Below are 12378 nucleotides of genomic sequence, written 5' to 3'. Positions count from 1 at the left end.
GTCCATATTGGCTGAAGCACTTTCCACATTCAATACATTCAAATGGTTTCTCCCCCGTGTGAGTTCGTTGATGTTTTCTTAGTGCTCCACTTTCACTGAAGCTCTTTCCACATTCAATACATTTAAATAGTTTCTCCCCCGTGTGAGTTCGTTGGTGTATTCTAAGCTTTCCATTTCGACTGAAGCACTTTGCACATTCAATACATTCAAATAGTTTATCCACTGTGTGAGTTCCTTGATGTTTCTTTTGATAGTCAGTACATTTAAATGGTTTCTCCTCTATGTGAATTTGTTGATGTGTCCTCAGTCTTCCACTGTGACTAAAACACACCCCACATTCCAGGCATTTAAACTGTTTCTTTGCTTTTCCCAATGAATTCACAGATGGCTCTATAGAATTCTGGCCATCATCTTCCTCACCTGTTTGAGAGTGGGGGAGGGGGAAGAGAATCTTGTTAAGACTTTCAAGAAAGACAAGAAAGGAACTGAACACATGTCAGTCCCAGTATGTACCTTCTCTTATTTTAACACTGTCTCCTTTCTCCACTGTCCTCTCTATGTTCCAAACTTTTAGGAATGCAGGTGAGATAATGGCAAGAACAACACATGATCACTCCATTCACACTTAATAAACTGCATTATTTTATAATTTATGGTGGAACTGGCTGCTTAGACACATCTCTGTACAGTGGTACCTCAGGTTAAGTACTTAATTTGTTCCGGAGGTCCGTTCTTAACCTGAAACTGTTCTTAACCTGAAGCAGCACTTTAGCTAATGGGGCCTCCTGCTGCTGCTGCACCACCGGAGCACTATTTCTGTTCTCATCCTGAAGCAAAGTTCTTAACCTGAAGCTCTATTTCTGGGTGAGCAGAGTCTGTAACCTGAAGTGTACGTAACCTGAAGTGAATGTAACCTGAGGTACCATAGTATTTCTCTTTTTCCAGGGAGGAAATGATCACAGGCTCGAATAGCAGTCTCTCCTATGACTAAGAAGTAAAACTTTCGTGTTACTATGGCTTGAACAATACTTGAGACGTATCCAACCTGCTTGGACACTCTGACATACATTCTGGAAACGTATGTCCAAATGCTTGGTTCTGGACTTTAACTGTCCAGATTCTGCCAACCTAAGACAAGGTTGATTTTCTCCCCAAACAGTTATGGGCAAGTAACAATCCCCACAGGTTCAAATAGCAGTCTCTCCTGTGACTAAGAAGTCAAACTTTTGTGTTACTCTGCCACAAGAAACTGTAAAAATATTGCAATATCTTAGAACAGGCATCCCCAAACTTGGCCCTCCAGATGTTTTGGGACTACAATTCCCCTCAGCCCTGACCACTGTTCCTGTTAGCTAGGGATGATGGACGTTGTAGTCCCAAAACATCTGGAGGGCCAAGTTTGGGGATGCCTGTATCAGAAAATAAGAAGAGCCTGCTCGATTGGGCAGTTAATTGTTTATCGCTTTGACATCTGATGGGAGGGTGTTCCATAGGGTGGGCGCCATTACCGAGAAGGCCCTCTGCCTGGTTCCCTGTAACTTGGCCTCTCGCAGTGAGGGAACCGCCAGAAGGCCCTCGGAACTGGACCTCAATGTCTGGGCAGAAAGATGGGGGAGGAGGCGCTCCTTCAGATATACTGGACCGAGGCTGTTTAGGGCTTTAAAGGTCAGCACCAACACTTTGAATTGTGCTCGGAAATGTACTGGCAGCCAATGTAGGTCTTTCAAGACCGGGGTTATGTGGTCTCAGTGGCCGCTCCCAGTCACCAGTCTAGCTACCACGTTCTGGGTTAGTTGTAGTTTCCGGGTCACCTTCAAAGGTAGCCCCACGTAGAGCGCATTGCAGTAGTCCAAGCGGGAGATAACCAGAGCATGCATGAGACAGTCAGCAGGCAGATAGGGTCTCAGCCTACCTACCAGATGGAGCTGGTAAACAGCTGCCCTGGATACAGATTTGACCTGTGCCTCCATGGACAGCTGTGAGTCCAAAATGACTCCCAGGCTGCGCACCTGGTCCTTCAGGGGCACAGTTACCCCATTTAGGACCAGGGAATCCTCCACACCTGCCCGCCTCCTGTCCCCCCAAAACAGTACTTCTGTCTTGTCAGGATTCAACCTCAATCTGTTAGCCGCCATCCATCCTCCAACCGCCTCCAGACACAGGACTCACACAGGACCTTCACTGCCTTCACTGGTTCTGATTTAAAAGAGAGGTAGAGCTGGGTATCACCCGCATACTGATGAACACCCAGCCCAAACCTCCTGATGATCTCTCCCAGTGGCTGCATGTAAATGTTGAAAAGCATGGGGGAGAGGACAGAACCCTGAGGCACCCCACAAGTGAGAGCCCAGGGGTCTGAACACTCATCCCCCACCGCCACTTTCTGAACACGGCCCAGGAGGAAGGAGCGGAAACACTGTATGACAGTGCCCCCAGCTCCCAGCCCCTCAAGAGGGTCCAGAAGGATGTTATGGTCGATGGTATCAAACGCCGCTGAGAGATCCAGCAGAACTAGGAAACAGCTCTCACTTTTGTCCCTAGCCCGCCGGAGATCATCAACCAGTGCGACCAAGGCAGTTTCAGTCCCATGATGAGGCCTGAATCCTGACTGTAAGGGATCCAAATGGTCCACTTCTTCCAGGCGTGCCTGGAGTTGTTCAGCAACCACTCGCTCAATCACCTTGCCCAAGAATGGAAGATTTGAGACTGGGCGATAATTGGCCATTGTGGCCGCATCTAAAGATGGTTTTTTTAAGAAGCGGTTTAATAACCGCCTCTTTCAGCGGGTCTGGGAAGGCTCCCTCACAGAGGGAGCATTCACCACCCCACGAAGCCCATCGCCCAGTCCTTCCCGGCTAGCTTTTATAAGCCAGGATTGGCAAGGATCAAGGAGACAGGTGGTTGGTTTCACTCGTCCAAGCAGCCTGTCCACATCCTCAGAGGTAACAGATTGGAATTGATCCCACGCAACTTGACTAGACAGGACTCTAGCACTCTCCCGCCCTGGCCCTGCTCCCACGGTGGAGTCTACTTCTTCCCGAATCTGAGCGATTTTATCTGCAAAAAACTTTGCGAAATCATTGCAGGAGATCATGTGGCCCGTACTGGGCCCTGATGTCGCAGGTGGTTCTGCTAAATTGTGAACCACCTGCTCTTTTCTGCAGATGCAATAGAGGCGGCGAAGAAAGTCTTCTTCGCTGTCGCTATCGCCACTTGGTAGGCTCGACGCTGAGCTCTAACCTGTGTCCGGTCAGATTCGGAATGAGTTATCCGCCACCGGTGCTTTAGCCGTCTCAATGATTGTTTCATTCCCCTCAGATCCGTGGAAAACCATGGGGCTGCCCGGGCTCCATGCAATCGGAGAGGGCGCTTCGGAGCCAAACAGTCAATAGCCCTGGTTAACTCCACAGTCCACAGTCCAGTATCATTTGGGTAAATGGTATATAATGAATTAAAAAAAAAATGTTTAAAATAAAATTTGTTAAGAACCTAGAAGCTTATTTATTTGGAATTACAGGTACTGAGATCCCAAAAGACCAGGAAAGACTATGTATGCGACAACAGCTGCACAGATGTTATTATCCCAACGATGGAAAGGTGCAATAATCCCAACTAGGGAAGATTGGCAAGCCAAACTGCTGGACTCTGCCGAAATGGCAAAATTAGCCGCGAGACTCAGGAATCAAGAAAAAAAAAGATTTGGAAATTTTTTAAATTTACCTATGAGATTATTGCACGCAAATCAAAACGTTAGCTGGACTTTAGGAATCACTTGTAAATAAGTTTATGGGCAATTTAGATAAATGAAAATTGTGGAGAATGTATGTATACAGTGGTGACTCATGTTACGTAACCCTCTGGAACTTCCATTTTTACTGTTGCGCAGCAAATTTAAGTGCCCCCCACCCTCATTAAGGCTTTTTTTCATTCCGTTTTACCCTTGAACAGCTAATTTAAGTTGTTTCCATCGTAATCAAGGTTTTTTTCATCCCATTCGTTCCCTTGCACAGCTAATTTAAGCTCCCCCGCCCCCAATCAATATTCAAGCTGTTTCTGGTTGCAGTGTTCTGAGGTGACATTTGCAGCTTTAGTTTTTTCCTATTTTTTGCATTTTTGTTTGTGTGGCTTTTTCATTTTTGACTGAGGCTTAGCTTTTTGTTTTATGATTGATTGATTGATTGATTGATTGATTGACTGTGGAAAGGGATAAAAGCTCCCCATTCAATCAATGACTATCATCAATGCAGGTACAAAAAAAATAAATTAATTTTTATCATCTACAATACTGTCTTATTTATTCTATGGTACAGAACATTGATTATTGCTTTCATTTTATGGATCAATGGTCTTGTTAGATAGTAAAATTCATGTTAAATTGCTGTTTTAGGGGTTGTTTTTAAAAGTCTGGAATGGATTAATTCATTTTGCATTACTTTCTACGGGACAGCACGCCTTGGTTTTGGAACGCTTTGGTTTTGGAAGACTTCTGGAACCAATTAAGTTTGAGACCCGAGGTACCACTGTAACTCCTAAGATTTAAAATCCTGGAGGGAGAAAATCTGCCCCCACTACTTTATGAAAGGGATTCAAAAAACAAAGAGCTGCTTTGGAGAAGGCCTCACCCCTTCCTTCTTCCTGTCAGGAACTTCCTTCCACTTGTCTCCTCTCCATCTTTTCCTCTTTCTCCCTCCACCATCCATCTATCCCTGTCCCCATCTCCTCTCCCCTGGAACTCACCAGATTTCTCCAAGGGTCCTGGGAGGGAATGCTCAGAGGTTGTGGGGAGGGATGCGGGACACAGCCTGACCAGGTCAACCGTCCATCTTCCTCCTTCCATCCTGGCCAGGGTTGCAGGTTCAGTCTCAGCTAGGTTTGCAGGTTCAGCTTCCTGAGGAGCGCAGAATCCAGAGCAAGTTGCAGCTTCCTGGCAGGGAGGGAAGAAGAAGAAGAAGCCAAGGGAGTCTGAGAGCCCCTGCAGGGATTCTCCTGCCCAAGACATTCCGCTGCCCCTGGAGAAGCCCCAATTGGGCACCCCCTTCCCAAGAGCCCCCACCCATTTTCAAACACCTTTGGCAATTCCTTTCATCACCTCCTTTCCTTTTTTATTTATTTTATTTTGTTTATTCACTCTTTATTGGTTTAAAATCAACACACACACACCAAAAGCTTATAAATAGGAAAAGAAACAAAACAAAAAAGCACAACACATTTCTTACAAAAAGAAATAGAACAATACATCACAAATGCACAAAATTATTCCAGCCATCAACTTCCGACTTTCTTGATATAGGTTATTTATTTTCTTAATTAGGTAAAGGTACCCTTGACCATTAGGTCCAGTCACACATGATTCTCATCTCGCTTTACTGGCCGAGGGAGCCGGCATTTGTCTGCACTAAGCTTCCGGGTCATGTGACCAGCATGACTAAGCCGCTTCTGGCGAACTAGAGCAGTGCACGGAAACGCCATTTACCCTCCTGCCAGAGCGGTACCTATTTATCTACTTTTGATGTGCTTTCGAACTGCTAGGTTGGCAATTTTCTTAATTACTTGCCTCTATTTTTCCATAAACTTTATCTTTGTTAAATCTTGTCTGAATTCTTTGTACCTTATTCAATTCTGAGAGTTATTCAAAGCATTTTAAAGTTCATATAAGGGGACACTGTTCTTTTAAATATTGTCTATAGAGCTCCCATTCCCTTTTAAACTTTTGGGTCGATCGATTTCTTATCTTTTCCGTCATGTGTGCTACTTCTATATATTGAAGGATTTTTACTTGCCACTCCTCTTCTGATGGAATTTTATCTCCTTTCTATCCCTTGGCAATCAGCATCCCTACTGCAGTTGTTGCATACAAAAAGACCTCTTCCCAAGAGCCCCCACCCATTTTCAAACACCTCTGGCAATTCCTTTCACCTGCCTGTCCCACCTCCCTTCCTAAGGCTGGCATGGTATGACATTAGTGGCCTGAGAGTAGATCCCATGGAACTTAAGAGTTAATCTGCAAAGGACTGCTCTGAATACATGGGTGGCCCTTGCATGGAGAAGAAGGAAGCCCCTTGCTTGCATCTGGACCCCCTGGGAGAGGCGGGGGATCCGCCCACTGCTCCCTCTGCCCTCGCTGCCTCCTCCTCTGCCCTCCTGCCCTGCAAACACCCTTTGCTCTTGTTGCTCAGGGGAGAATGGCAGGAAGAGCCTTCAAACCCATCCCTTTCCTCCTCTGCTGCCTTTTCTTGCAGCAGCCCAGTGAGAGGGGAAGGAGCTGCAGCACGTGGTTCACTTCAGATACACACATGGTTTACTGGGATTGTGAATGAACACATCCTCCGCCTTCCATGCGGTGGGAGTGGGGGGGTTAAAAGTGGTGAGGAGCCCCCCTCCAGTCCTTTTGGGAAACAGGAGCTTTGGTCAGGAGTAAACAACTTAGATGGCAAGTTCACAAGAGAAGCACTTTGGAGCACTGCTTGCTCTTACTATGTGTTTGGACCTAGAGGACAACATACACGTTTACACCACGGGACTCCTTAAAGAGGGCGTTTCTTTAAATTCAAAGGCCATTTCTACAAAATGGAAGTCTTCTGCTGGCAGCCCTATGTAGGAAAGTTTTTCATGTTTTAATTTTTTTGGTGTTTTTGTTGGAAGCCACCCAGAGTGGCTGAGGCAACGGAATCAGATGGGCAGGCTGCAAGTAATTATTTATTTATTTTATTTATTTTTATTATTATCATTATCATTCCCTCCTAAGCCCATCCTGTTATGCATGCTGATCAATGACTTTGTCCCACCCCCCCCCAACGCAAGAGGGCTTCCTATTTTTACAGCTATTCTTCACATTTCTATACTGCCCTTCCTCCAAAGATCACAGGGCAGCTTACAAGAGAAAAACACAGAGATGCATAACAGAGTAAGAAATAAAAACGACAACCCTCGCCGCCGCCCCCCCATGCAGGTGTGCAGTCCATAGATTTTTAATGAGCCAAACACCTGGGAGAAGAGAAAGGCTTTCGCCTGTTGCCTAAAGATAAGGTCCTCCTCCGAGGGGTCTTCTGCTGGTGTACAAATATTAAATTTAATTAATACTATTAAGGCGATCCTGGCCAGCAATGCCCACCCCTCTCCCCTTGCCCGCCTCCTTCCCTGCAACTCCCTTTGTACTAGATCCATGCAGGAGCAAGCTTCTCCCCCCCCCTCCACTTCAAGGCCACCCGTTTCAGAAAACAGCTCCCTTTCCTCCCTTCTCTTCTCCCCGTCCCGGGGCTTCTCATCCTGGACCCCCTCGCAAAGCCCCTTCCCTTCTTTCCCGCCATTGGCGAAATTACCCGAAATCCTGGGAAGCGGGGGCGGGAATGGGAGCCCCGCGTGGGAGGCAGGGAGTGAGGGCGCTTAATTAGGAGGCTTGATTAGGAAGCAGCCCCTCCTCCGCCTCCGCACAATGCAGCCCCGCTTCCCGCCTCCTCCCCTCCCTCCTTTGCCAGCTCCAATTTTGTCTCTGCTGGTGAAGCCGGAAGTGGAGGCAACTCAGAGGAGGAAGGAGACGTTTCTCTCCACGCTCAGCCTCTTGTCTGTTATTTGATAATGGGGGAAGGAAAACCTTGTAGCACCCAACCAATGGGGGAGACGGGGGAGGCAACGTGTGCATAGGGAATATACCGTAAGATCATTCTTTGCTGGACTGTGCCTGCTTTGGACCCCCACTTTTGCAAGAACGTATTGTCCTCAATAAGGGACGCGGCTGGAGCTGTGGGTTAAACCCCAGAGCCTAGGGCTTGCCGATCAGAAGGTTGGCAGTTTGAATCCCCGTGAAGGAGTGAGCTCCCGTTGCTCTGTTTCTTCTCCTGCCATCCTAGCAATTCGAAAGCACGAAGTGCAAGAAGATAAATAGGTACCTGTTGTAAACAAAAACTGCCCTTATGCTTTCAAGGGGGCCACAAGAGCCTTTATAGAGTCCTTTGCCGGTTCTCCATCTGTAGGAGAAAATAGCAGAGAATATTGAGAAGCAAAGCAGCTAGTAAGCCTGATCTTTATTGAAATGTTGCAACAGGTTGCTCCCCTCACATGGAGGAGAACGGAGGAGGACCCAGAACAAAGGTGTGCCTGCCCTTATATAGCCCTTTTAAATTCCCTGCCCATACATCATACATACATCACAGAAAAGGCGGTCTACAACAGAAATTTGAATGTTGTTGCTTTTCCTGTGCTGCTCCAGACATGTGGTCCACATATCTATGTATGTGTTTGGTTGGTACATTTATGAACATTTATTATATATATAAGACCTTAATTTTTTTTATTACATACCGCTCCAGCAGGAAGGTAAATGGCGTTCCCGTGCACTGCTCTGGTTTGCCAGAAGCGGCTTAGTCATGCTGGCTCCCTCGGTGTTACGGAAAAATCTGGGTGCGGGGTTACTCTGCCACCCAGCTCGTCGGACTAAGTCCGCGGGTCCCTGCGGAGGAAAATGAGCTCAGCCGGACGCAGGAGCAAACTACAGAAGATCCAAGTTTATTGCGCAACAGGTTCAAGGCGAGATTGAACCCCGAGAAAGGGGTGACAGGAGTTTTTGAAACTTCCCTCCATGTCCCAGAATACAGTGCAAAATACATCATTATTGCGTCATGAATACATTAGAAATAGGTTGGGTTACACAGGTGACATCATGAATACATTAGAGAGGGGTTGAGTTACACAGATTAACATATACAGTGGGGGGGGGAATATGCAGAGTCAGAGATATGTGCAGATAAGCGCTTCCTGACTACCGGTGATGAGAAGACAATAGTCCAAGTATGCAGAGTCAATAGTCCAAGTATGCAAGGTCTAGCACCTGGCGTTGCCCGGAGGAAAGGTTGGGCAAAGCGACTTGGCCGGATTAGGGTCTTCCTGAGTACGTGACTCCTCGCTCGAGGGATTATGGAGGCCGAGGAGGTGTCATGGAGTCCTGAATAAACTGAGTCGATTGGCACCAAAACCAAGGAAATCAGAGCTGTGGTTGAATTAATATGAATTTTAGAAGTTTTAGTCCGTTCTGTTCCAGTCTTATGTCAGTGATTGAAGTCGGAAACGAAATGGATACATTGTAACAGGATTTGACACTTTTATGAGTCCACGAGTTTCGATTCCATTGTTCCCCCAGCAGGGAGCCGCCAGTAGCTTGTCAAGAGGTTAAATGAGGCGTGTAGGGGCTCGCTGAGCTGAATCTGCAGAGCGGATGCATGGTTCTGATTGGCTGGGACGCGGCCATTGAAACGAATGGGAACACGGTTTCCATTGAAACAAATGGGAGCGCAGTTTGATACGGTCAACCCATGATAGAGATAGAGCGGGAGGGAGGCTTAGGGAAAGATGGTGGGCTTATTTCGCCCATATAGAGAGGGATAGGCATTTTATTTAAGAGGCCAGGGGCATAGTGTGGTGCTTGTGTAACGGTGTGGGGGCTGAGGGGTCAGGGCAAAGCTGGGCGCCGTTGAGGTCATCGCCTCGGACCCTTTGGTGGCCGGCGGAGGGGTGCGGGAAGGTACCCCCCCTCCGTATCACTCGGCCAGTAAAGTGAGATGAGCACCGCAGCCCCATTGTCATCCTCAACAGGACCTCACGGTCAGGGGTCCCTTTACCTTTACCTATTGTCCTCAATAAACTCTTTATTTGCTTCTCCAATATTCTTCAGATGGTATTTTAAGGAAGGGGATCAAGGGTCTCAGGACCCACTTCTTACAATGTATGAAGTAGCTTACAGCAAAAAAGCCTAATAACTCTTCTGGGTAACTGAATAAATTATTTTAATAAATATTTAACTGGAGAACATATTTTGCCTTCTCATGTTCATGCAAACATGGTTCTACTCCAATCTCACTTAGTATTAACTTGTGGGTGGACATAGCAGACGCCACAGAGATTTCACCAAGTGGTTCTTTATAGTAAGCTGGAACTGAACTAAACAGCAAACAGCTCAGCCGGCCTGCTTTTATAGGCAGCCAGCTGTCAACACTGTAACAACCACCCAGGGTTTCCCGCCTAAATTGACTGATATGGACCCGAGTGAAAACTATATACACAATACCCCTGGTGGCCAGGATGAGAACTTCAATACATAACACTTAGTCCCCACTTCCACCTTAGGAAAGAATTTTTTATACAAAAATCTCCTGGACAGAAGTCTCCCTGTTTGCATTATAGGGAGGGCTCAGCCTCTGTCTACCTTATTGCACACTCAATACACACAATGTCTTTTACCGTGTCCTGTATTCTCCTCAAAGAAACACTCCAGAGACACAGGAACAGTGACAGGCAGCAGCAGCAGCAGTTTGACAGATTAGCTGGGGATTTTGATCCAGAAACGGAGCAGACGGGGAAAGGTTAAGCAGAATCCCCCCCCCCCCCGGGGTCACCCTTAGGTGTGCTCAGTCTCTACCTGCTTCATGACTCCACCTTGCATGAGAAAGAAGGATGGAGCTCCAGGAAACAGGAAGTGGTCCTTCAACCAGCCAGGACATCTCACCATCACAGACAGATCCAGTCTCATGCTGGGGAGTCAAGAGTGGCCCTGGGATGGCAGAGAGAGGAGGGGAAGGGGCCAGGGACAGAAGGAATTGTTAGGATATTTCCGTTCCACCTTAAAAGGGAGCAGGATGTTTGTGTCACAGCCTGTGTATTTCCTCTTCACAGGATGTTTTTGTTCTGCTGATATTCCTTTCGTTTTTGCCAGTCGGACAGAGATGCTGACACAGAACGGTCACGTTTTCTTTTGTTCTGTTAAACGCTAAATAAAGTCTGTAAATTATGCTCTTCTGTGATGCAAGCTTTTGGCTGCGTTTCTGCTGAAAGAGGGTGCACCAAGCCCTGGAATGTGGCTAGGAATTTCTAAGGCTTTGTGCCCCTAACTGTTGGATCTGCGTGACTACGGGAGGCCGATGGATGTCCAGAACTCCGGCTTGGGGGCTCAGACGGATGTTATCTCCCTGGCAGTTTCCCGACAACAAGGTTTCGGGCCCAGATTCACAGCACCTACAGGAGAGTAAAGCTGCAACAGACTGCGTTTGAGGTATGTGGGGAAAGCGAAAAGAAAAGAGGGACGTTTTCCTGTTTTACCTCGGCAAAGAGTCTTTGATCTCCGGCAGATTAATTGGCCTGGGAGCCGAGCCAGAAAGGCTTCGGAATTAATGGCTGCCAAGATAACGAGTCTTTGAAGGCATAAATAGACTCACAGCTAATGCCAAAAGCTGGAATGGAGTTTTTCCAAGCTGATGGGGATACTCAGTGTCCTAAGTTGGATGGGCAGAATTATGAAACCTGGGCAAAATGGTGTGAATCTTTGCTGCGTCAGTTTGGGGTGTGGCATGTTGTTTCTGAAGCCCCCCCAGTTCCTCTGACAGAGAGATGGAAATCGCATGATTCGAGAGCGATGGACGTAATAGTCCTATCTGTATCTCTTGAGGAAATAAAGACGCTGGCTGGCAACACCACTGCACGTGCAATGTGGACTGCTTTGAAAAAAGCTCACAAGCCAATAATCCCAGCCCAGAGTTTGACTGCATCGGAGGTCCTAGCTGTTTCCCAGAATGCGGGTGATTGCAGGGATGCTGAGGGCACCGGTTGCAAGCTGCAGGGGGAGCTGGCCGTCACGTCATCCCAGGCAGCATTCCAGCCTCCAGGGGGAGCCAAGGAGTCGGCAGCTGAGAGCTCTGTTTCTCGTGAGAACCAAGGCCATCACCTTTGCAGAGGCCGGAAAGGCAAAGGTAAACAGAGCCAGACGCAGACGTCTGCAGATGGCCAGGAGCAGAGGGAGGGTGAAGAGCCCGCGCAAGGGAAAAACAAAGCGTTGTTTGCTGGCACAGCTTCACCAAAGGCTAAAGGCACGTCTGCTGACCAGAAGCAGGGGGGCAAGCTGCAAAAGCCCACGCCAGTGGAAAGCAAGGTTTTGCTTGCTGGCACAGCTTCACCAAAGGCTAAAGGCACGTCTGCTGGCCAGGAGCAGCAGGGGGGCAAGCTGCAAAAGCCCACACCGCTGGAAAACAAGGGTTTGCTTGCTGTAAAGACTGCTCCAACAGCCAAAGGCAGGTTTATTGTGGATTCAGGTGCCACCCGCCACGTTTCCAAGGACAGGCATCTCTTTATCTCCTTCAAGCCTCAGGAAGGTGAGATCCACCTGGCTGATGGAAGGACGTTGCAAATTGCAGGAGAAGGGACTGTGAAACTTGCAAGTCTGCACACTACCATCAGTAATGTACTTTATGTTCCAGGAGCGGCGAGCAACTTGTTGAGCGTCCCACAGCTCACTGGACGTGGTTTTCAGATTTCCTTCAGGAGGAGCGTCTGTGTCATCAATAAAGGCAAAGAGGACTATTTGCATGCAAAGTTTATGGATGGTTTGTTCCATATAAC

General features: G+C 47.5%; 1 protein-coding gene across 3 annotated transcripts in view; it reads right to left on the bottom strand.

The window, feature by feature from the left end:
- The window catches only part of LOC308580938 (uncharacterized protein), a 55466-nt gene that overhangs the window by 24680 nt on the left and 18408 nt on the right, over positions 1 to 12378 (bottom strand). Inside the window, exon 2 of one of the 3 annotated variants that reach the window (XR_014004855.1) lies at positions 4758 to 4924. The exons of the other annotated variants lie outside the window; for them this stretch is intronic. The gene's annotated coding sequence lies outside the window, so the exon portion shown is untranslated. Of the gene's footprint in view, positions 1 to 4757; positions 4925 to 12378 lie in introns of those variants that run through there. 3 annotated transcript variants of the gene reach the window in all.

The sequence above is a fragment of the Podarcis bocagei genome, assembly GCF_964188305.1.
Source record: "Podarcis bocagei genome assembly, chromosome: 2".
In the NCBI taxonomy this organism is placed as follows: domain Eukaryota; kingdom Metazoa; phylum Chordata; class Lepidosauria; order Squamata; family Lacertidae; genus Podarcis; species Podarcis bocagei.
The sequence above is the reverse complement of the archived record's forward strand: the minus strand, read 5'-3'. Positions and strand labels throughout refer to the sequence as shown.